Source organism: Plodia interpunctella, chromosome 12 (assembly GCF_027563975.2).
Source record: "Plodia interpunctella isolate USDA-ARS_2022_Savannah chromosome 12, ilPloInte3.2, whole genome shotgun sequence".
NCBI lineage: Eukaryota > Metazoa > Arthropoda > Insecta > Lepidoptera > Pyralidae > Plodia > Plodia interpunctella.
Window position 1 is genome coordinate 1,265,962 of NC_071305.1, and position 25,568 is coordinate 1,291,529.

The 25,568-nt window shown below is 34.0% G+C and overlaps 1 protein-coding gene across 1 annotated transcript in view; it reads left to right on the forward strand.

Moving 5' to 3' along the window:
- The window catches only part of LOC128674065 (acyl-CoA:lysophosphatidylglycerol acyltransferase 1-like), a 194,036-nt gene that overhangs the window by 166,058 nt on the left and 2,410 nt on the right, over nucleotides 1-25,568 (forward strand). The window lies entirely within an intron of this gene.

A 25,568-nucleotide genomic window follows, 5' to 3' on the forward strand; every position in this document is an offset into this window, starting at 1 on the left:
TTTCTTGAGAAACGGCGACCCCAACGCTACATTCATTGGGATTGTCTTTTCGTAATATGAAATAATGATATGGGTACAACATTGAGCTTTAAAATATGTACACATAATTTATTTTGTACCGCATATTGTAAGCAATTTCGTCTGTTTGTTCATTAATTTGTTTTACATATATTACTGTATTAATTTTTATGGGTTTGTCCCATAAAATTCCACCATGATTATTACATACGTATATTTATGTATGTTTGTTCGCACATCACGCATAATTGGTATGACGATTTAGTTTTAAGTATGGAGAAGGACATAGGGTACATTTCGTCCCAGAAAAATAACAGTTCCCGTAGGAAATTTAAGCCGGCAAAACCGCAAGCAATTCTATAAAAATACTTAAAAATAAAACACACAATAAATAAACACAAGTTGAACGCTGTTAGACAAATATGTCCAAACACATGGCTTAAAAAATGACCTGGTAAACGAAACCAATCCAGATCGGCTCTTTCTCTGAAACTCCATCCATCTTCGTAACCATTTGGGATCGGTCAGTCACCCCTTCAGAAACAACAGCGGGGGTACAAATTGGTACTTCAACGGTGTTCGTAAGGGTTGAAACGCCATCTCGAAAGGGTTTTAGCTGTAATTGTTTATTTTGATACCGAGACACGGTTTAAGGCGCTTTTTTCTTGCAATAATTACGGAAAAATTACGAATAATTCGTGGATAAAACGCTTTATTTTTAAACGATTTATTATTATTATATTTTGTTGATACAGAACATTTGGTTTTGCTCGCGGCTTCACCCACGTTAATTTGCCTTCCGGAAAAGAATCCAATTACTTCATTATTTCCTTTCCTTAGCTGACAGCTCGAGATTTCATTGATGAGTGTTTTTCGCATTTAATTATAAAGAAAGAAAGAAGAAGACAGATTAAAAATCAAAATGAGAGAATCATTCAACTATGTACTAAGCTAAAATAAGAAGTACCTAATATGAATCGTATAATGAATATAAGAGACTACTTGAGACGTTACTTGTTATGAAAGTCAAGAACCTAGTACAAGCACACGTAGCGTTTTTTTACGTGATAAGTATTATATACGCTTGTAGGTACTTGTTGGAAAATGTATCAAGTTTCATCTGATATATATTAAACCTAACTACGACTAAAATTCTGAATAAAAATACCTAGTAGTTTGTAGTTTTGAACAATATTATATAATGAAAAAAGCGTGTAAAAGTACTTTCTAATTTATGAATAAATGTTTTTGACAATTTTGACGTTTCTCATGTTGCTAGCACAGGTTATAAAACATTAACTTTTCTATTACTGATTATATTCTTTTTTGGTTACTTATTTGTGGTTTTCAAAAAAGAGATCAAGATTCGTACATTGTATATAACACTTTTTGTAATCTGATTCTACAAACCTAATTTCACGGTATTGGTCCGTAATAAAAATATATTTTCAAGAATGCTATTTATAAATTCCGCCATTATATTATTCAATAAACACTTCCGCTTCCTAGATCTCAATATTTTCCCGGAGCGTCCATTATTTTCATTTATTTCGAATTTTCCGCATTTACGATCGTCGAGCGCGCAGGCGCAAAATAATGTATGTATGAATGTGTACTCTGTATCTTTTTTTTTTTTTTACGACCTCAGTGGCGCAGTGGTAAAGTGCTTGCCTCTGCACCGAGAGGTCCCGGGTTCGATCCCCGGTTGGGTCATGATGGAAAATGATCTTTTTCTGATTGGCCCGGGTCTTGGATGTTTATCTATATATGTATATGTTATAAAATATATAGTATCGTTGAGTTAGTATCCCATGACACAAGTCTGGAACTTACTTTGAGGCTAGCTCAATCTGTCCTAATAATATATTTATTTATTTATATTTATTTATTTATTTATTTATTTTTTGGCCTGGCATCTATTTAACCCTTTGCAATAATAAAAAAATAAATACGTAAATAAAATAAATATATATAAATGATAAATCACACACATTGAGCTAGGACACTTGACATTCTTTTGTGTCCCGTTTAGTATCCCGGAAAAAAGTTAATAATTGGTGGATTTTGGCATTTTCTTGAATTTTGTTGGATTCGATTCGATGTATTTTCTTCTTATTATGCAAAGAAACACAGTATATTTTCCTTCACTGGAAGCAAGCGGTGGTCTATGAAAACTACTATATATGTCAGATTGGTATACAAATTCATATGGCACGAGTAGGATACGAACCTGAGACCTTTCGATCCACAGGCGTCTTAATCATTTGTAGGTACTTAGTGGAAGGCCCTCATCTCCGTCTTCCATATTTTGTGTCGCGGGGCATTTAGCCCCGTCGTACATTTATTGAGAAGAAATATTTAATAAAACCGATTTTCTTCTCAATGCCGAGGCACAGCTTAAGGTGACGGTAGGACTCAATTCACGTTTTAAGCTTTCCGATTCTAAGCAGTTTTATCTTGATATACATTGTAGTTATAGTTTTATGATTTGTATCGTAATAGCAGAAAGTACATGCAACAATATGGTAAAATTTATTAAGTGTGGCACTTCATAAATTTTACCTTACTGTTTGCATGTCAATCGACTAAACATGTGTTTCTATATCCATTTTGACGACCTCGGTGGCGCAGTGGTAAAGTGCTTGCCTCTGAACCGAGAGGTCCCGAGTTCGATCCCCGGTCGGGTCATGATGAAAAAGGATCTTTTTCTGATTGGCCCGGGTTTTGGATGTTTATCTATATATGTATTTGTTATAAAATATAGTATCGTTGGGTTAGTATCCCATAATACAAGTCTCGAACTTACTTTGGGGCTAGCTCAATCTGTGTGATTTGTCCTAATATTTATATTTATTTATATATTTATTTCCTAAGACAAATTCCTAAATTAAATTGCAATCTTTTAATCGATATAAGTAAATTGCAGCACATAGTTTCTAGAATAGCTTTAGATGATAGTTGTGTTTTTAGGTTTTTTTATGAAAAGTACTAACATATAAACTGCTTAAAATGAGAATTGGAGTCTGTCGTCACCTTAACGTTTGTGCGCCCTCCCTCGTACTCAAAACATTCATACTAATATTATAAATGCGAAAGTCTGTCTATCTGTCTGTTCCACTTCCACGGCTAAACCGCTGGGCAGGAGCTAGTTATTTATAAAATAAAAATTATTTGAGTTAAATTCTAATAGCTATATGTCCTAATAATTTTAAGGCTAAAACTCTATTTTACCTTTTTTTATTATTAATGGCATCCGTTAGGAAGAGAAAAGATGAATTAGTTGAAATATATACCAGTGGTATTTATTAGAATTAGAACGGAATTAATCATCAATTAATTCAGATTGGACACGAGTGGATATTAATCATAATACGCTTCAGAAAATTCATATGGTCATCAGCATCAGCCAACACAAAACCATTGCAAATTCGTCCCTTTCACCGTTGCATAGAGTTCCATGCAGGATGACTTATTGTGCGGTTGGCTTATACATCATTGAGCGCTCAGCAATCAAGAAAAGCTATATAAATTATCTTTAAATTATTTTCTATTCGCTCACTATCACGTTACCGTATTATTAAACAAAGTCCTCTTCCGCGCCTGTCTGTCTGTTCGCTATAAACTTAAAAACTATAGGACGGCATTTTGTACGGCTATCAGATTTAGGTAAATCTTTTATTTTGATTTTATCCAAACCAAGACGGGTCGGGCCGCTTGTCTGACACACAAACAGACAAGAGCTCCCTCGAAGATAATGATTTGTAAACAAAGGTTCGTCGCAAAATTCCGTAAATAGATTTAAAAGTACAAAGAGATTGATCAATCAGACGGCCCGATTGGGAGTTCGCTTTCTTTTGTCTCTGCGAACGCTAATTTATGTCTTAGAAAGTTTCGCGTGAACGCTCCCTTGTTTGTGGTGCGAGTGAAAAGATTGAGCAGGTAACTTGGGATATCTATTTAAAGGTATTTCATTATGTACGAGTACAAATTTGCTACAAATTTTTATCCTTACGAAAGCGTACTAATTTTGTGCAAATTGGTACTAAAGCTTTGAAACTAAAACATATTCATATTTTGTAAGTTTTGTTGATGTTTTTGTAAGTTTGGATTGAATGGAAGATTTAATTTGTTTAGCCACAATATAATAATTATTTATTTATTTAGCTAAACACAACGGCACACAATATGTATCCTTTTAATTGAAACTGAATACGTGTTGGTTTAAAATAAATACCTATTTTATTGCTTTTTGTTTCAGGTATGTATAAAATAGCGATTTTGATTTCATCTGAAGGTAAATGGAGATTTACTATAATTACAGTTACTTTACTATAATTACTAACTTTACTATAACTTTACTATAGTTACTTTACTATAATTACAGTTAAACGATATAAGAAAATAATTATGCTAAAATAAAAAATATGAAGCTGTATATGAAAAAGAGTTAAAGAAATAAATGAACGAAGTCAACGGTCCACTAAACATTGAACTATTTGCGGGTCAAAAACACAGAAACGAACACAACACACCCACATTCGCAGACAAGCATTTGTGATCGGATGAGCGCGGTGAACACTACGCCACGGAGATCGTTAAAATTTTTGATTTTATTCGCTATAGTATTCTACCTTCCGTCACACTTTAAGGGCAAGTTCACACAATAAGGTAGCCGTCGCAAGGTGTCAGGCCTGGGGGGAGTCCCCTATAATTTATTATTGAAAACATTCCCCACCCTGTGTAATATTGTCGTACAAAGTAATTTACCCCGATATTTCTGTTGTGGATTTTATATTACTTGATTCGATTTGTCTCTTATTTAGATTTATTGGAATAGGTAAATATGTTTTCTATTTGAATGGGAATCATATCTTTTATTAATCTAAGTTACTGGATTTCGTCAATTTTCTATTACAGATAATTCGGTTTAAAATTACGTATTTTATGTTGATTACGGGTGTAAGTAATTAATATGTATTAATTCACTTGTTAACATTTATTTTATCTCCACAAATTAACATTGTTTCAAACATTTGTTTTTATTGTTGTAATATTATAAATATTACCTGATTTACCTGATCATATTAATACAATAAAGAAATCCATTTAATATTATACCCTATGTCATAATTATTCGGCTGCGAAAAAGAAATAATAAGTTTTTCTGCACTGCTCGTAAAATTTAACACCTATCCAATACGTTTGCAACATTCATTCGCTCACAATGTATACTGATGAAGGGAATTCCGTCATTCCCCCGCGCCGCGTAGTGATTACCTATCGATACGTATAGGGTATGAACGAACAGGGGATGGAATTAGCAAAAACTGAGCGGTTCTTTCCAAAGTTTTCCGACCATTCTGAATAGACCTCCGTTTTTGTAATACGTAGCTGTGCATTTCTGCACGTCATCTTCCGCATGTCGACCTTTCTATGTATTCAGTTTTTCTGTATTTTAAGTATTTTTTTGAATTGAATATTAAGAATTACTCTTTAAACTTAAAGTAATTTGGTTAGTTAATCCCTAGGAAACTTCAAGCCAAGTTTGAGCTGTCCACGCCCAGTATTTAAGCTGTCCATTGTTTTATATAAATAAGTACCTATGTGAATAAAGATATCTTAATGTCAAACGATTATTTTCATAGATTTTATCGCCATAATATTAAAAGTCATATAGTGTTTATAGCCATGCTATATTTTTTTTTAACCTATAAGTCGCAATTAAGTAAACACTGCTTTCAAAGTCCTGGAAAATCCTGAAAAATCTGGAAAATCTTTTTCTACAATTAAAATTGTCTAGTTTTATTGAACCAAGGCTGCACACCAAACTTAGTTACTCTAAAATTTATTTAAAAAGAATCTTATCCTGAAAGGATATCACACAAAGAGCTCTCAGCGCGCTGGGCGGCAATAGGGGAGGTTGGGCTCGCAACAATTCTGCAATTTATCAACGAGCCACATTGTTATCCCCTCCCTCCCCTCGCTGCCACCACGTAGCTACCTGTACTTATACGGCTAGTGATGGTTTTATTAAGCGAATTCGACTTTATGGAAAGATGTTTGCGATCACACGTGAGATGAAACACAATGCAATTTACTAGCAATAGCAACGCTTCCAGGCTTCGGTTCCCGTTAGAATTTCTAGATAAAAAGTAACCTATCTGTTATTCCAGGTTATATTTCACCCGTGTACCAAATTTCATATCGATCCGTCCAGTAGATTTTGCGTGAAAGAGTAACAAACACACACATTTTACCACAAACTTTCGCACTTACTAATTATAATAAATATAATCAATTATACTTAATTATTTCTACAAAAATCTACCAACTATTAGTATTTCGGAACGACCACTGCTGAGAAGAAATACCCAAATAAACTCTAATATATGAATTGAACAGTAGGAAGTCATGAAACACTTTAAAATATATTTGAAGAGTGGCACTGTGGCCTGTGCACTTTAAAGAAATATATTTTTGGTTAAACTTCAGATGTGTATGCAAAAATAACAATTTTAAAATTTATAAAATAACAATATGATTCTATTGCGGCAAGCAATTCGTAATATGGTGGTTCGCAGAGTGTTTCGACCGCTGCGGCTGCGCGCGGTCATTACAATCCGTCAATTTTCTTGAGGAAGGAATCATTTCCAAAATCAGTCATTCATAAAATTGACATTACTACAGTACAGATTAATTATTGTTAAGTCATGCAGTAAAACTCATTCTTGTCTTTGTTAAAATTTTAAAAAAATGTAATGACAGCGCGACCGAAGCGGTCGAAACGCTCTGCGAACCACCAATATTGAATTTTATATTCTTTTCGGTGGCTAAAAATATGTATTTTTTTATATATATTTGTCAATCGCGTGGGGCGCAATAGACTAAACAATCCAATACAGTATATATCTTGTAAGATACATTGTGTTTTCATGCGATGGCCAAGTCGATCTATTTATTTGAAACCTAAAAAAATTTTAATATCGATATGCGTAACTAACGTATATAACATGCGTAATAACTTAAGATAGAAGGTCCCTTCAGTAGGGATACAGTTATGCACAAAGATATTGTAAAGCAATGATATAACAACACAAACACAAATAGTAGAAAAGCATGGAATTATAATTCATTTCAAACAATATTGTATACAACAATATTCCATTAAACGAATGACCTGATTGTGTTTCAAAAATATCCACATTGAAATTCATTGTTCCGTTAAAACAAACTGTATCCACAATTAAAATAGAATCACGCAAAAGCTTTCAGCGTATTTCAGTAAAACTCACTCAAATTAAAATACTATTTTGGATAATTGAGTACCATATTATATGGTATTAATTCAGTTTAAATTTTATCTATATGTATATAAATATATATATATATATATGTATATGTATATAAATTGCGAGTCACGCAGATGACAATGCTCCGACGGATGTGTGGAGCCACGCGGCTCGACCGCATGAGGAGGTCTGTAACATAGCAGACGAACTCCAAGAGTGCCGCCTGGGCTGGTACGGCCACGTCTGGCATAGACCGGCAAATTACGTAGGGAAAAAAATGTCTGGATATGCCGTTCCTGCCTGGCCCTGGTAGAAGGGACAAACCCAAGAAATGTTGGCTTGATGTCGTGCCAATAGTCTGACAATTAGTCTTTTGGAATATCACGGAAAAATAACTGTTCCCGTGGAAAAACTACGCGGGCAAAGACGCGGGAAAGAGCTAGTAAAATAGAAATATCAATTTTCCAATATATTACGCTCTGTAACAGGTGAAAGCTATATACTAATGAAATCTCTCATCAAACGGGCTGTGATAAGGATTAACCGCGCAATTTCAATATGGACGCCATTGAACAATGGGATTTGAAAATTGTACAGATAGAAAAAAAGAATGATATATAAATATTCAAGTAAAATCATAAATTGTCAATAAATTAATTTAGATTCGTATTTGTAAGATTTATATAGACACATATAGATAAATTTTACAAATAGAAATCGAAGTACAAACTTCTTGTAATTAGTAATACTTATAATATTTACTTTGTTATCATGTTTTATATGTTAATAAATATTTTTTGGGTCTTTCATACAAATTCATGGATGATGATTTTGCTGACAAAATATTAGTTTGCAAAGATGATAATTAATATTCTTTTCTGGCAAAATTTGTTTTTGATGTTGGTGCATTCCTAATAATATAATATTATATCATATATATATTTTAAATTTGTAGCTACTATATATGTTCTTATCTTCACTTCATTCCCCTGCGCAAAAGGAAAGGTGTTATAAGTTTGACCGCTAAGACTGTCTGTCTGTCTGTGCACGTGGCATCGTAGCTCACAGGCTAACAGGTGAACCGATTTAGATGCAGGTTTTTTATTTGATAGCTAATTTTTATGCTGTGGTTTTTAGATATGTTTGATCGAAATCATGTTATTATTCAGCCGTTCAAAAGTTGTAGCGAAATCAATATTGAAAAGTCGGGATTTTTTTTATTTGTCTAACAAATAAAACTTTAATAAATTGTACACTTAATGCTTTCTCAGAAATCACACTATCTATTGGTGAAAACCTTACATAACGGTTCGGTAGTTTTTGAGTTCATATATGACAGATATGATATATGACAGATAGCCGTGACAGCGAATCTTTTTATAATATAAAACTAGTTTTTATTTTATTGAGTCATATTTGCTGTCGGTACATTTCCCGATAATGTCACAGATTCGACTCGGTCTGCCGACTGTACAGACAGACAAATAACATGTCCTCACGTCCTGTACTCTGGCCTTTCATGTCATTAACATGGATTTGTGGAGATACGAGTGGAAATTTACTGTCAGTTTTGTCCACCTCTATACAGCTTGACAGTAATAATTGGTTAGATGGATGTACTAGCGACTGTACTAGATTTGTTTGGTAATAATAGAAATTAAGTCCCAGTAATACAAATAAAGGCGAAAGTTTGAGTGAGTATGTTTGTCACTTCTTCACGCTCAAACGGCTGAGCTGATTTTTATGAAATTTGATATTGAGGTAGGTGATACCCTAGGGTACTTACAGGGATACATTAGGTACTTTTTATCTCGAAAATAATTGATTCATGTAGTATTTGGACCGGGGATTGAACCCGAGACCTCTAATGTAGTAAAACGGCTCGATTACTATTATTAAAAAAATTGGCCGCAGAGACTTATTGTATTATGAAAAATATTTATGGCAAGGGCTAAAATAAATACTTCTATTATATATATTATGTTTTAATAATAAGTAAGAAATTATAGTGCAAAAAAATTACACAACTACTCTAGTCATAGACATTTAAATCTGTAAATGCAAAATATTCACAGCGAAGTTATTGGAGTTCCAAATTTGCCTGAATTGCTTCGAGAAAACGTTGGTACGGCCGTGCCGCTTTTATTGCTCGACTTGGCGGGTACACTGCCGTGCCCCCAGATACATACATCTTAAAACATCGATTCTACTCGTAACAATCGATACATCGTCAATAAAGTACCATTAGTGGATAGTACATCATTACATTTCCATTAGAATGACAAAAGACAAGGAATATATCAAATAAGTATTATTATTGGCCGGTCACTAAAGGCATTCCTTTAGTGACCGTGAAATGTCATTACATTTGATGGCCAAAGATATATAAAAGGTAAGACCGGCCTCACAGTTCCGTTGCGTCAATGTAAAACATTGCCGCTCCGTTGTTTTACATAGGTTTGACATATGTTCCTACATCCGTTGTCGGAACGCAACGGAGCAGTGAGGTCTCTCTCTACCCTACTAATATTATAAATGCGAAAGTTTGTGAGGATGTGTGTATGTATGTTTGTTACTCTTTCACGCAAAATGTACTGGACCGATTGTTATGAAATTTGGTACACGGGTAGAATTTAACCTGGAGTAGCACATAGGGCACTTTTTATCCCGAAATTCCCATGGGAGCGAAGCCCCGGGCGCGGCTAGTAGTATATAGTTTCTCGGACCAAAAATTGCTGTGATTTAGTTATGACAAAATAATAAAGTATCAATACTTCCATACCAATATTATAAATGCGAAAGTCCGTCTGTCTGTTCCGCTTTCACGGCTAAACCGTTAGACCGATTTTGATGAAATTTGGTATGCATATAGTTAAAGGCTTCCGTTCAAAAATGGGGTAAATTTTTTCAACAATCAATCAGAAATCAACCCCCAATTGACCTTAACAGGGGGTGAAAGTTTGTGTTCCACTTTCGCAGAAATATAATGCGGGCGAAGCCGCGGGCAATAGCTAGTGAGACTATATAAACAAATGATTCAATTCGAATACTCAGTCTTACGCGAAAGAGAAAAAGGTGTGAAATAATTATAACAATCTATACTATTATTATAAAGAGGTAAGCGTTTGTGAGTTTGTATGTTTGAGGCGGGTAATCTCCGAAACTAGCAATCCGATTTCAAAATTATTTCACCATTAGTATGGTACATTATTCAAGATTTCTATAGGCTTTATTATCTCAAACTTCCCACGGGAGCGAAGCCCCGGGCAACATCTAGTAAATGATAAATTCAACCAAATTTAATTAGATTTATATATATTACAGAGGCATTATGATGAGCTGGGCCTGTATTGTTGGGATTGTTATTACAAAATTATTCGATAACGTGGCTGATTTGATTTTGAAGAAATTGGCAGATGATATGCATAAACCATCCATATTCAACTATAAATAAATAAATATAAATACATATATTACGAAAAACACACAGATTGTGCTAGCCCCAAAGTAAGTTCTCGACTTGTGTTATGGGATTACTAACTCAACGATACCATATTTTATAACATATACATATATAGATAAACGTCCAAGACCCGGGCCAGTCAGAAAAAGATAATTTTCCATCATGACCCGACCGGGGATCGAACCCGGGACCTCTCGGTTCAGAGCCACTGCGCCACCGAGGTCGTCGAACTATGGGTATATACATCCAGCCGGTATCACAAACAAGACAATTGGGGCTAACATTTGCTAGGTTTCCCGTGTCGAATGTCGACTTGATGTAATCGAGTTATGTTACATGAGACAAGAATACATTGTTTCTGTAACGTTGGGTCTGTAAATAATGTGTCCTTCTCATTCAGACGTACACTATTTAGCTTTTACGGCTAAACCGCTGGACCGAATTTGATACGTGTATGGTTAAAGGCTCCCGTTCAAACATAGAGTACTTTTATGTTCAAAAATCAACCCCAATTGACTATAATCGGGGGTGAAAGTTTGTGTTCCGCTTTCGCAGAATAACTCACGCGGGCGAAGCCGCTGGCAAAAATTATTAATCTATATAATAGATTCCAATTGAAATTAGTAATTAGCAAGTTTTTCTGCAATATTCAATAAGCATTCTAATATTCGTGGGCGCCTTTATTTCTTAAGTTTGTCTTCCAAATTGAGTTACTGGCCATTTATAACTTGATTACGCGATGATTTTACATTTTGCTCTAATACATTTTACTTTTGCGTAACATTTTATTTTACGCTCTTACAAATAAATAAATACTATAGACGGAAATTTTACTTTGAGTTCTTGAAATTAATAATTTTAATTTTAATGAAAAATGTTATCATTCCATCGTAGTCCAAATTTAAATTAAACTCAAAGGATTTTTTTTATTATTATTTTATTTCCCTCCATTTTCTATTGTTTCACTTCTTGATACGTCACAGCACGGTACTTTTTCGTTTGTCTACGTTACATAACTAAATTATTTTTTATTTCAAAAAAAAAAAACATTATAAAGTGCAAATAAGAATGGACCTCTATCGGCAATGGCCGCTGTCGCCCACCGTTTGTCGGCGAAACTCGCACATCAGGCATTCAGTAAAATTATATAACCAGCAATTTATTGGGACGGAAACGCCGATGGGGATGTACAAATATAAGTTTGCTGGATTGATACGACACGGCACAACACTTTTTTATTTATATACGTTACATAACTAAACTTGGTCATTCTTGGCCCTCTTCCTTTTAAGTTTCCTTCTCTGATATTTCTGAAATCGTGTTGTGCTCAGTGTAGGGAAAATGTAAGATACATTTTCCCTTTTCTAATTTATATATTTTATGTACGATACAATTTTCTCCTACTATTTTTAAGACCGTTTCTTCACGTCTATATACCTAATTGGTGCAAATGCGCTGAATCACAATTATTTTTCTATTGTGTGTCGATTATGTGCGATCGTCGCGTTAATCTTTCCATACAGCTAATCACGAACATCATAAAATAATATGGTGGACCCTTTTTTGTTACTATTGAACACAATAACAATCCCTAAAATACTTCGGCAATTATTCAGGATTCTCTACGAACCGAAACACGTTGACACAATGTCTTCATTATCATTTGACGGGTTGAAATTCTAAATATGCGTCTTTTGTTTACTATACCCGCGATATTTCGACTGTATTGTGTTGTGGATTTGCATAAGATTAGCATGGCAATACGTGACGAAATTGTTCACTAATGTCTCCTCTTGGGACCTGTTTGTTAATCCCTCGTGGATTTATCTCGAGACTATGCTGGTAGTTGCAGCTATGTTTATAGTGAAATAGTGAATTTTGCTGAATTGATAGACGTTTTATGTGGGCGAATGGTTGTCTTACCAGACCGCTACACTGGGTCTCCCAGGTTCAATCAGGTCAAAATGGAAAATCAGATTTAACTGGTCCTTGGATGTTTATTTATATGTATATATATAGTATGTATGTTTATGTTATGTATATGTTAAAAAATATAATATCCTTGAGATAGTGTCCTACAATACAACTCTCTAACATACTTAGAGCGAAATAATTTTGATCGTAATCTTATTTATTTATTATAAAATATTGACCGTACAATTAATTTTCACATTATTATTAGATTAACATAACTATCTTTAAACAAAAATTCACATCAATGTAATGGTCCGTTTCGACGTGAAATAAAGACATTTTTTTTATTTGTAAAAAATAAATAAAAAATAAAACAATCAGTGAAAAATGCCACCCCGAACTGTACCTGGATCAAAGGTACCCATTATGTTTGCCGCGTGTCCACTCTGTATAGCGATAGACAACCTTTGAATGAGGTACCTTCTGGAGAGGCAGTCAGTATTTCTAAATGAAACTATATGTATTTTTAATAATAAAAAAATATTAAAAAGTGCAAATAAGAATGGACCTCTATCGGCAATGGCCTCTGTCGCCCACCGTTTGTCGACGAAACTCGCACATCAGGCATTCAGTAAAATTATATAACCAGCAATTTATTGGGATGGAAACGCCGATGGGGATGTACAGATATACTGTACTGGATGTGACTTGTTCGTAAACCTATTTGTTAAATTGAAATCGGTTTTGGGTGGAAGGATTAGTATTAGGCATAATATGGCTCAGATTTTATGATATGTGTCAGATTTTACTAAAGTCCCCTAAAGGCGTCTGATATGATTTGTACGGCTATCTACTGCGTCTATTGGCAAGTAATCGAATTTATAACAGTGTACTTAAACTATCAACCAGTGTGCTGAATTTAAACAAACTGTCAACCAGTGTGCAGGATCCTCACGATGTTTTCCTTCGCCGGAAGCAATTGGTGATCTATGAAAACAAATATAGATGAGTCAGATTGGTATACGAATTCTTGTGGCACGAGAAAGGACCTTTCGATCACAGGCGGACGGTCTTAACCATTTATCTGGCTGGCACAGCTTCAGGATATGGCTAAAAAGGTAGTAACCGATCAGTTAACATCAGACAGAAAGAAGAATGACATGCTGCATCAAGTCTAGATGTACTTTCTCTCATAGCTAAATATATCTGAAACTAGTGTATTGCAACAATTTTGCAAAAAATTACAGTGTCAATCAGATGAAAACTATTGACATGGATGGAAACTTGTAGGATCATGCGTATTATTGCATAGACACGTCCAGAAACCATTTTATATTTCAGAGACACAGCTCGCTGGGCAGGAATAGAAAAGGACACACAGTTCAATCGCGTGATTAATATAAAATGGTCAATTATAATAATTGAGGTAACCCAGTTCGCGATTCGTTTTAAATGATAATTTTCCAAAAGGTTTTGATGTGGCTTTCCCGAAGTTTCACCCTCTCGTGGAAGCTTTTCGTTGAATAGTGACGGTTTTAATGAGCCAATTTGGATAATGTGGTTTTGGTAAACTGTGAAAGCTCAGAACTTCCTCAAAACACAGTACAAACATAGGGAACATTCAAAAGCACTTTGTGTAAAGATTTTAATTGAAACATCACGAGGAGTCGTGAACTTTCGTATTGTCTTTTAATAACAGCCAACGTATTGTTCTTTCGACTTTTTAGAAAATTATAAAAAGTAATCTTTTAATTTGATTCAGCTCTGGTTTTATGACTGGCCGTCAGCCTAATGTCTAATTTTTTTAGGAACGTTATTGTTGCCTATCAGGTGAGGCTTTCCATCCTTTAGTCGTCTTATACGGCATGTACATGAAGTTGCTAAGTGGTCCTATTTTAGGACGGGAAACACACGACCCAAAAGTAGCTAAAGTATTAAAAAATAAAGGTGATGTATTTTTTCATTGAAAAATCTATAAACCAAAACTAAAGGTTTATTATTATATTAATCACCTCGGTGGCGCAGTGGTTAAGTGCTTGCCTCTGAACCGAGAGGTCCTGGGTTCGATCCCCGGTCGGGTTATGATGGAAAATGATCTTTTTCTGATTGATCCGGGTCTTGGATTTTTATCTTTATATGTAATTGTTATAACATATAGTATCGTTTAGTTAGTATCCCGTGACACAAGTATCGAACTTATTTTGGGACTAGCTCAATCTGTGTTATTTGTCCTAATATATTTATTTATTTCTTTATTTATTTTCAATATGAAGTGACTGGAAAATCAGCAATAATAAAAAACAAAACAAAAAACATTGACTTTTTAACAAAGCTAATAACAATGCAGCCATATAACATTCACAAAACACATAATACCGCGGCAAATTACTCAAGTACAAAAACAGATGTTACCCATAATTAACACATTCCGCGTAGATTTTTTTATATATATATAAAAAAGGCCACGTTCCACTGTCCGGCACGAGCGCCAGCGATCCATACTTCCGGACGGAACAGTTGTTATGTAGGTTGATATATGAGAGAGAAAAAATAGGGGAGGAATATTAAGCGAGTTGCGGCAAGAATCAAGAAATGAATGGCCAAAAAATGTTTTTATTTTAAACTTGCTGTGTTTGTGTTAGTCTTGAATAGGTCAGAATGTTTTTCAAGCGCAAGAAATATGATTGATCAATGAGTGAATCAGATTTTCTTTCCATATTCTTTCCTAGAGCCGGAGCTCGGTTTTTTTAGATACTTTTTAAATAACTCATATTTCAGTTCTTATTAAAATATTCTAATTGAACTATCTACGCCATTATATTATCATAATTATTTTTTATTTTATTGCTTTAGATTTGAATTATGTTTAAAAAGTTTTATTATTTCTCTATGAAAACTAACAAACAGCTAAACACGCTAATCTGAGTTCCTGTAGCAATCAAAGTAATGTGACTTAACAACTATGAAACTTTCGAAATAGAAGCACGTAGTCGCCTAAACTTAAAGTTACCTAATCAAAATTACTGCTTTACTTGCTAAACCCCAATAAAACAACACCACTTACAAAAAGCACTAAAAACTGACCAAAACGACCCGCAAAATCCTTAATTACAAGATAGATAAAAAGCCTCTGGTAAATTTCCACAAAGTTGGCCACACAACAAATTGGAACAAAGTTGTTCTCTTCATTTCCTGCCAGCCCGTCTCCTGCGCCCTTTGCGAGATGAAAAGGATTCGGGCCCTGTTCTGAGGATCGTTTACACAGTCAGATTTATAGAAATAGAAATATTTTGTTGCCATAGTAGAAAACATTTTATTTTTAGGTTGTATGCAATTAGTTTGATGCCAATTTACAGTGTTGACACGATTTCATTCGATCGAAGGGAATAAGCAATTTGATTTGCATTTAACATCACTTTCTAGTGACAAATAGTAGTTTGTAGTTTTGAGTGCTTTTGAATAAAGTTTTGTTTTTTTTTTTTGTTTGTTTTTATGATTATCAGAGTTCGATTAGGTTATGATTGTAGTGTTGAAAACAAAGTTAATGAATCATCATATTTTTCCTTGGACGCTATCTTTATACAACTCTTTTCAGTGTTCAATTTTCGGTTTTATGATTGATATATTGTGATATATAGCATCCTTCTCTTAAAGCCAAAATGTCTATAAAGTGCCTAGCTCACAACTTCATGTCAAGTGTACATTTGGGACAAATAAGTACTAGTATCCTTTATGGTGTTAGTGCAGGTAGTGGCAGATGTATAAAACGTATAAATTCAAATAATTTCTGTAAATAAAAGTCTTGTGGTGTAAAATAAGTAGAATTCCCATCCTCTGAACTTGTATTTTGTTTTCTGTCTTTGCCGCTGTCGATGTTCGCAATGAAAAGATGTCTGTACATTATATAGTATATGTTTTGGGTTCGTTAGCATCTAATTAGATTCCGCTTCGGCACATAACTACATATTTCGAAGATGAACTTTTGCTTGCCATTTGATTTTGTCGGAATATAGGTAGTTGTGATTATGTGAAGGTCAAAGTGAATATAGTTGTATTAGTTAATTGGACTCCTCAATTTTGTGGTTTGTTTTTAGTATTCCGTATTGGAATATGAGAACCTTTTTGTAGTCTTACATTCATAAAACAAAATTATGGAGGAATTTACGGAGTTCATGTTATGTTCAATCATCTGTAAGATGATTGAACATACTCGTATCTAATCAAAATCGTGGAAAAAAGGTATAGATCTACTCACATAAATTAAACTTTTGCCGCAGTTACCATCACAGTACAGAAGTAATTTAACATGCGTGGAAATTTAACATGACGTTAGCTGTGTATTTCAAACGTGAACCCATTGATGACGACCTCGGTGGCGCAGTGGTAAAGTTCTTGCCACTGAACCGAGAGGTCCCGGGTTCGATCCCCGGTCGGGTCATGATGGAAAATGATCTTTTTCTGATTGATCCGGGTCTTTGATGTTTATCGATATATGTATTTGTTATAAAATATAGTATCGTTGAGTTAGTATCCCATAACACAAGTCTCGAACTTGCTTTGGGGCTAGCTCAATCTGTGTGATTTGTCCTAATATATTAATTTATTTATTCATTTTCAATTTTTAGCCTAATTTCTTTGAAATCCCAATCATTGTTCGTCAAGTGGATGCGCTATGCAACTCTATTCAAAAAACAATGCAACATTATGAAAAGAAGCATCGGTTCGCCAGGTCATTAATTATTTTTAAGCGCGTGTCGGTACGCCGAGCGCGCCACTCATTTGCACATATCGGCGGCACGTGGCGTATAACCCTTTTTGGGGATCCGCACGATTATTGACAAAACCTTAGATGGATATGAAGTTGAGAAACTCTTTCACTTATCTTTGTGTGTTCCTGTTACATTATATTTATTTATTTATTTTATTAACTTATAATAATAATTCGGATCAGCTATGATACCCTAAAGCCCAGAGTTCGCGTAAAAAAATCACCATACAATTTTGAATCATAGCCAAAACGACTGTGATTTACTATAATACGATTTGTGCTCATTCAGTGTAAATGAATACTTTCATTCTTTTTTTTTTGCTGATTTCACTACCGGGCGCCTCCCTGAGGTCAACCCTCTTTGGGAATAACTAAGATGAATTTAAAGAGCAAACCGGTGAGTAAAGTAAAAAAATAATATACTACTAAAATTATTTTGTGTGAAATAACTAATTACATTCTTTCAAGTCACCTAAAAATATCTTATATGACTGAAATACATTGCTTCATGGTAGATTATTAGATATTTGATTTATATTTGATTGATAAAATTTTATTTCTTTGTTAAAGAGTAGAGTACTATTTATAAATTAATGTAAATTTAGTAAAAAAAACTCCATTAAAAAAAGGTATAGGTTAAAATCTAGTTAACAGAAAAATTCACCTGCGTAAAGCTACGGGCAAACTCTAACAATCAAATATTTTAAATTCCAATTAAACCACCATACGGAACCCGTTTTGAATATCGTTGAAATTTGGCATTTTAATTAATTCCCCGTTGTTACACCATGCGTGGTGGCATTTCCATCCCCTTTGTGGTTTGTTCATGGTTCAACTGTTCGACGTAGGTTATTAGTGCATCAAGTGCATTCTTCAATTTGATGTCGAATTTGCATAAAAGTAGATATACTTACTCATATAATTGTAGCGTAATTATGCTTAGATTTTTACTAGAAATTGCTAGTTAATATTGAGTTTTTGTGTATTCAATTTTTTTATGAATGAATATAAATTTTCCCGTGGCAACGGTAGAACTACATGATACGTGGGTATTTCTTTATAATAACTATGTATGTACGTATTTATCTGTAATTGACGACCTCGATGGCGCAATGGTAAAGTTCTTGCCACTGAACCGAGAGGTCCCAAGTTCGATCCCCGGTCGGGTCATGATGGAAAATGACCTTTTTCTGATTGGCCCGGGTCTTGGATGTTTATCTATATATGTATTTGTTATAAAATTTAGTATCGTTGAATTAGTATCCCATAACACAAGTCTCGAACTTACTTTGGGGCTAGCTCAATCTGTGTGATTCGTCCTAATATATTTATTTATTTTATTTATAATTATACCTCCAAAATTATAAAGATACGTAAAGGATTACTTCGTTAGCCGTCTGTCAATAACTTTTATATTAGGACCGCGTAGAGCTTCTTGTTCATGTCGAAATTTATGTATTTAACAGATAATTACAACATCATTAAATATATGGATATGTAGTATCGCAAAGCTAGAACCACAGGTCTCAAAACTTATAAAAATGTTTATTTCATTACAGTCTACAGTCAACATCACATCAAGCTGCCACATCACATCAATCTGCCCTAAATTCATTACGAATTCCCTATTACCGCGGCGTAAAGCTTCATGCAGGTAAACTTGACATGCGGTCGACTGTACAGTCACATTAAATGAAGATTTTCTACCCACCTTCAGCATAAAAGTTGCGCTTTTGGGCACCCTCGTTAGTCCAACATTTGTAACTGCAGTTATTCTTTTAACGAATCCACTTGGACAGTTGAGTTGTGTCGTGTAAGTTTTATGGCGAGTTGTTTTAATAGTTGTGACGGGTCGCGCGGGACTTGAATTATGATGAATGATGTTACACTTGGGTAACAACTTTGTCAGAGTTAATTTTTTGCGAGCGTTTCTTATCAAAAACGATCTGTTTCTGATTTTCGCGTATTCCCGGTGGCATTAGAGGTTATGATGCCACGAAGCCAAGAGTCAGCGGTGGTTTTCGATGGTGCATTTAAGATGTTCTCCTTATAATAAGATTTTTTTAATTTTAATCATGAAGCACTGATGGACTGTTTATGATTTTTGAGAAACATATTTTACTTTAAATTATTTATTTATTTTACATAACACCCTTACAGTTACCCAAGTATCATATTAAGTCTTAATAAAATTAAATAAGTTGATATTATATTAAATCGTGTAAATTTGATCTTAAACTTGACCAAGCTTATAGCTGAATTTATTTTATATATGAATACTATTTTACCGGGATCATCGTAAACTGCAGTTTGTGCTAAACAAGACTCAACCTAAGCATTTTCTTATAAAATTCACATCCTTACTTTGTTGCTGACGGTACAAACTTGTGGTCGTTTTCCACTGCTCACTTTTATATTCCCAATTTTATTGCACAAAAGCAACATTGTATTGAATATTCATTTAATATTTCTTGGAAATGAAGTTAAATTTGCAATAATAATAACGCGTACGTAGAGGTATCAAGAAATAACAAATATCTACGATCTCTTTTAGCTGAAGATATATTTCTTTATTAGCTTTGACACGCGGCTTCGCCCGCGTGAATTTCCCACGGAAACATTTATTTTTCGGGATGACCTAATGTCCGTCTCCTTCGCGTAGATTGTGTACGTAGGTAGATAAAGCTTGAAGAGTTAACAAACATACTTACGCATTTATAATATTAATTGGGATGTAACAATTAATGACCTTAAAGCATGTATGTCATGCTGTAACTATGGGATACAATGGAGAAAGTCTCAATCGTCGATCGTTAGTGTTGCGAAGTCCTGGAGTCAGTCCGCGATCGCCTCGGATCGCCGTGATTCGGGCCGGTTCGTTGCACCCGTATCAGGTTGATATTTTCCCTTTGAGTCCCGCAGGTGATGTCATATAAAGAATATTTATAAACTCAAAAACAAACACTATCGTAATGATCCCAAAATTCCCACGGGAGCGAAGCCCCGGGGCACAGCTAGTAAACCATAAAGTCACAATTTCGGAATCGTGTCCACTCATGTCCAGTTAAATGTGATTTTTTCTTGACAGTTGGCTCTGTCTCTCTTCTTCTCTCACTTTTTCTTTCTAAATTCAATTTTTATTTTTTTTTCCTTTCATCAGCACTTGATCACAATCATAATATGTTTCAGTATACCTTTTGACCATGTACTTTATTGTGTACTTACTGATCACGATTACTGATCAAAAATTATACATAAATTTATATTTAAATAATGGTAAGCCCTTCTGGCATAATACCAACACTGTTTGAATGAGTTTCTTTCGGCATTTCTTCTCAGCAGTGGTCGTTCCGAAATGCTAGTAGTTTGTAGCTTTGGTAAAATATCATTTAATTTAGAATATGACGTGAAAAAGTGCCTGTGAAGGTCTAATTTATGAATAAATGATTTGATTTTGATAATGACGTGATACTGTCGCTCTACATAAGCGAAACTTGTATGTTTTTTTAAATGTATTTATCAGCTCTTTAAATGTATCTTTTGTTTATAAATCACGAAAAAATGTAGCCGTCCAAATCAAAAGGGACCTTACGGCGGCCGGCACTTACGCCATTATTGTCGTCGTTTTGTATTCGAACAACGGCAATAAAGACCTAAATGCCAGCCGCCATAAGGTTCCTTTTTATTTGGATGGCGACAAATAATGTTTAACAAAAACCGGTACAGAAATAGGTTTAGCCATTTCTTGTTTTTTCAACCAACCTCAAAAGAGGAGGCGCTTAAGTGTATGTATATACACTTGAAGATTTTTCTGCAATGATGTTACTGCCTGAATTTTAAGTATCAAAGAGATAACACCGAAACATATCATACAGATATTGTTCAAGGAATTGGTAAACACAGTCTTAGATACCGCTTGAGCTTGGCTTATCCTATGAATTGCTTCGTCTTCCTATTGAAGAGCCATTGTGTTGCCACTTCAGTTGCTATGAGAATACACGCTTGCATTTGCTCTAGAGATTTCTTAGATCTTTGAAGTGTAGATTTAAATAAAACTGTTAAATTTACTAAACAAACAAAATGAATGAAAGAAAGAAAAAAACATTATTCGTTTAAAAAATACACAAACCTATTTACTTTTAAATCTTAAAATACAGTTTTGCTCAAAATAATTTGATCGTGCCGAAATATATCCTAGTTCAGTAATGTAGCTTAGGTGGCTTCACTAGGATAACATAATATACCCTTAAAACTTCCTCAGGAATCACTCAACCAATTGGTGAAAACCGTATGAAAATTCTTGCAGTAATTTATAAGTTTATCGCTAACAGTCAGACAGACGAGGCAGAAGAAGATTTATTTTATATTATGTAAGGATATTATGTCTTAAATGGCCAGTAAAGTGTGTAAAAAGTTTTTACTCAAACTATACGCAAAACTAGGCGTAATGATACTATGGACGAAATGATACTGTAGACATTATGATACTATGGACCTTGTGCACCGGAACGGTGACCTAGTTTTTAAGAATATTTTATTTATATGTATGTTAGTCTATAAGGTATTTATAACATGGGGCACTGGCATTTATATTAGGTTTTATATAGTGTACTTATGTTATTACCTGAAATAAAATGATTTATATTATTCCACCCAACGGATTTTGATGCAGTTTTCACTGTTATTTAGACAATTTATTCTCAAAGGTTTATACATACATAAATGGCCCCGAGCGAAGACGGGCCAGGTCGTTAGTAGAATAAAAAACCGTGTTACACTCCGGGAGTGCCGGCAGAAGTGAAAACTTGAATATGAACGTTGTGTATTTTTGACGTCTTACGAATTTTCGATCAGGCTCACGTGTCCTGACGCGAGTTAAACATTTTTTACCCGTCACAAAAAGTGCAAAACGCCGCTAAATAAGTTTTCACTTCAAAAAATATTTCAATAATAAAAACTAATCTAACAGAGTGAACAAAAATAAGATATATAATGTGAATATAATTATAATTTGCCTCCCAAGGGCTCCAGATGAAGTTCTAACACTTCACCAATGGAGCGTAAGAAAGTTCCTTATTAGTCATCACCATCTGACGTCCCGGGGCAAACTTTAAATGAATTCACAAGAATTTGTCTGTCCACTGTAAACTCAGGAAAAATAGGTTAAGACGCCGCGTTTAGAAACCACACAGCAACGGACTAAACTAAAGATAGTAAAGATTACTAAAGAAAGAAAGACAATAATAATAGGCGGATTCTTGTAATTAGCATAGTTTTTATATATCACAATTTATGTAAGTTTACTCTATCTATATTTCGTTATAAGACCCCCGAAAATAAAATAAATAAATAAATAGGTTCCCAAGATACAGGGCTTGCCTAGTTTGGGAGCTAATGTGTACATTTTGTGATAATTCTAATTAAAAAACGATTATTGAAATAAAACCACGTGCACGATTCAACTGCGGGAAGGGAAGAGAGTTTTATTCAGTGTTGCCATATTCAATACATAGACAAAGCAAGAAAGAGGACATGGAATTCATTATTATACTGCTTTAGTTATTATAGGTGGCTCTAGTTACTATTTTGAGCAATATACAATACATTTATTGTTAAATAAACGCATTTAATTTAATTCCTTTATTTATAACGTATAACACGGGGTAGACCAAATCAGGAATCACGAAACCGCAAGCCACTATAACGTCACATAATTTTGTTGCAAAAAAAAAAAAATGTGATACGTTGCGTTTAGCTGTATATAGCTCATTGGTGGGTGAGATTTTAGGACTTAGTCCACTTTGGTAACTAAATTTACGTGACCGGTTACAAGGAAAGATTTTTCTTTTGCTGTTTGGTAACTGGTTGTGATAGATTTTTTCTTCCATTTTTATAACTTTTTGTTATAAGCCTGAGAAAACTCAGGTTAAAAAAGAAGCATTTCTTAGTTCATTAATTAGAGATTAAACTCTTTGAGAGTTTAATCTCTAATTATTTTCTGTAAATTTAATAAGAATTAGGTTGTTTTTATATGTTGAGAAATACATTTGGATTCAGTACTCACATCTTTTCCATATATCTCTTACATAATAGGAAATATGAGATAAATTTATATGACATTAACTGGCATAATGGTAAAAAAATATGCTCAAATTGGACAGAAATCATATTCGTAGTAACTCTGTCTTTATTTTTACCTCCATCCGAGAGTACATCACCAAGTTTGTTCGTAAGTTTTGCATATCGTTTCAATGCTTAGAATATTTCAGTGGCGTTTTGTTGAAATTTGTGCAGAGTTAAAACGAGTTATTTATTACAAGATGTTTGACGTGGAATTTACAACTCCTCACGGCTATAACTCACAAAGTTGCCGGCCTAAGTGTCTGTGTTTTATATTTATGCCTTGAATTTACTACTGGCGTTTCGCGTTTGAAGTTTTAAGTTGAGGTTATATAGACTAGCGCCATCACTACATAGTAGGTATAAAAAAGTCGCTCCTCTCTTTCTGTCCCTATGTATGCTTAAGTATTTAAAACTACATAATGGATTTTGATTACAGAAGAACATTTAGTTATATAATTTATTATGGTCATTGACAGAACGAGAAAAAAGTATGCTTTAACTCTTTTGTGAATAACACTATAGATCTCGTTTTAAATCGGCTGTCTAAGAGCGGAGATGAGAATGAGGTAAAAAAGGACGGATTGTATCCTCAGCTATTTTGCCATCAATACCATCATAATTAATTTAATTTAATGTGAAACTATTCAATATCTACCTACTCTTACTAATACCTATCCTTGACATGCACATACGTACCGGTGGCATATTGTCAAACACTAATTCAATTACTCCCAGAGCTGACATATTCATACAATGCCCAAACCGTATCAAATGGCCCCCAATCAATATCTAATGCGGGCGTCACAATCACAAAGCACAATGACTATCGAACGTTTAGGTTCACAACGTACAATTGTCAAAATGTTAATTTCTCATAACGTGCAATGTTGTATTTCTGAATCTTAAAACGTTCAGTCTCCAAATCATAATCAGTTACTTTTAAACAAATTAATTGTCTGTTCATTTGTGAATTATTTTTTATACTGACATATACACTGAACCTATGATTTGATTGCGATGTATATATCTACTGAATTATATGCCATATTATTACACTAATAAATGATTTTTAATGCAAACACTGAGATCACTAGATCTCGAAAGATTCTATATATATCATGACCACTTGATTGTAATTCTGTATTCTGACAAATAAATCATTGATTGATTGATTGAAAGCAGAAAGACTGTAAAACTTTCACCTGTACGCGTACAGCGCTAGTGAAAAATCTTTTTGAACTTATTCGCTTATATACAAATGTTGTGGATAATTTGGGCATTTTAAATTTTATTTTTTATTTTAAATTATACTTTTAATGGGAGATAGTGGACTCTGGACATTTTAACATTTATGCATTATGAACTCAAACGTGCACAGTGACTATTAAGGCGTCTCGTACGTCATTAAGGGGGCTACTAATGGACAGCCACGGGTCAATGAGAATGCAGTTTTAGACCTCCCCTGTCGAGGCACAATCATCGGGGCTCACTATTGCGTTCGTTTCGATTTTTCATTTGGTTGGTTACTTTTGTCGTTACATTGCCTGTTTCATTTTATGCAACGTCATTCTTGATGATTTTGCTCTTTCGTTGACGGAATCAAGCAAATAGTTTTATGAATAAATTATATATTGGATGGAATATATCATAATTCGCATTCGCATTAATATTATGGATGTTGATTAATTTTGAATCTCGTTGTCTGTCATACTCAACAGTACAGTTAATTGAATATCCTTACATGTTTCACCCAGCGACAAAAGTTTGAAATATGATTATGATATTTTGTCATATTTGTTTGATAGCAGCGACTCTGTCACCGGGTCAGATATCCTTGTTTTTTTGTCCACTTCTTCCTCTCTTCTTATTTTATTTATCAGACAATGAAAGAGTCTTCAAAGTGGTTATTTTTGTGTTTTTTAAATCGTATCAGTATCGGTAATAGTTTTGATTGTATGAGGCACGACAAGACTAACAAAAAGTTTTGTTCAAA